Source organism: Mauremys reevesii, linkage group 12, assembly GCF_016161935.1.
Source record: "Mauremys reevesii isolate NIE-2019 linkage group 12, ASM1616193v1, whole genome shotgun sequence".
NCBI classification, from domain to species: domain Eukaryota; kingdom Metazoa; phylum Chordata; order Testudines; family Geoemydidae; genus Mauremys; species Mauremys reevesii.
This window is the reverse complement of record NC_052634.1, coordinates 45,183,362-45,184,669: the sequence shown is the minus strand read 5'-3', so window position 1 is coordinate 45,184,669 and position 1,308 is coordinate 45,183,362. Positions and strand designations below refer to the sequence as shown.

General features: G+C 55.2%; 1 non-coding gene across 1 annotated transcript; it reads left to right on the top strand.

Annotated features, from left to right (window-relative positions):
* On the top strand, positions 1-73 carry TRNAF-GAA. Its single transcript has one exon. It is a non-coding gene; the product is annotated as a tRNA-Phe (tRNA).
* Positions 74-1,308: the final 1,235 nt, after the last annotated feature.

Below are 1,308 nucleotides of genomic sequence, written 5' to 3'. Positions count from 1 at the left end.
GCTGAAGTAGCTCAGTTGGGAGAGCATTAGACTGAAGCTCTAAAGGTCCCTGGTTCAATCCCAGGCTTCAGCAGTGGGCTGTTTCCTGGAAATGCAGCAGTTCCTTTACCCAATGCAAGTCCCTCGTTTCAGGCTTAGCTGCAGGAAAAGGCAGCAATGGCTTCTGCACCCAGTTGGCCCACCTGACAGTTCTTTCTTCTCTTGCTCTTTCTCAGCAAGGGGAAGGAAAAGAAGCTCCCCTTCAAGCTGGAGTCACAAGGGTGATGTAAGGACAACTTCCTGAGTCCCGGCTCTAGTCCACTGCTCTTCCAGCTGACCCATTGAAGAGCTGCGGCCATGTTCTCTGGGTTCGCCCCTCGGTATGTGCCAGGGTGAGCACCACCAAAGTGCATGGAATTTGAGGGGCGGGGCAGGGCAGCGCACGGTGATGGAGTTTCTGTAGTGTAGTGGTTCTCATGTTTGCCTGACATGCAGAAGGGCCTCAGCCCAAAACTGGGCAGAAACATGCTGGCTTCCTTTTCCCAGCTCCCCATGCTGTCCAGCAAGGTGCTCCTCCTTCTGCCACTGGCCAGTCCCTGGGATAACCCCAACCCCCGCACGATGGAGGGTGGTGACATCAGTGGACAAAGTACCTTGGCATCAGCCTGGGGAAACTCGAGGAATTAGGCCAGTCGCCTTTTGAATGCTTGTGGCTTGGCCTCCTCTGCCCTGGGAGGTTGGCCTACGTGTGGTTAAGTGGGGTTAGTAGTAGCCACCATTTGTTCTACAAAGCCTGGGGAGGTGCAGTTGGCTGCTGGGAGGTCGAATCCTGTGCCTGCCTCTTGGCTTCCCAGGGGTGGCTACTTGCAGCCCAGAAGAAGAAGAAGTGGGGTTCTGGGTGGAAGGAAAAGAAGCAGTGGTGAGTCCTAGTGGGCGGCTTTCTGGCAAGATGATTTTCCGGTTTAGGCTTGGGAGGAGCCTGCGAGCTGTGGGTGGAGTTGTTCCAGTGAGAACTGCTGCTCTCGTCTCACAGACCTGGGGGCGCCAGTGACAGATTGAGGGGGAAGGTGCTGCTTGAGTGACTGGGATATAGGGAACCCGAGCCTGCCCCTCTGGGCCAAGTCCACTGTTTGTCTCCTGCGTTGTGACATCCAGATTTAAATCTTCCCAGCATGTGCTGTGGCTCGTGTATTAAGCCTTCCTGGTTGGCCTGGTCATTTCCAAAGTAGCTCAGCTGGGAGTGCATTAGAGTGAAGATCTGAAGGTTTCTGGTTTGATGCCAGGCTTTAGCACCCCCTTCACCCTGGGCATGTCGTGCTGGGCTTTCTC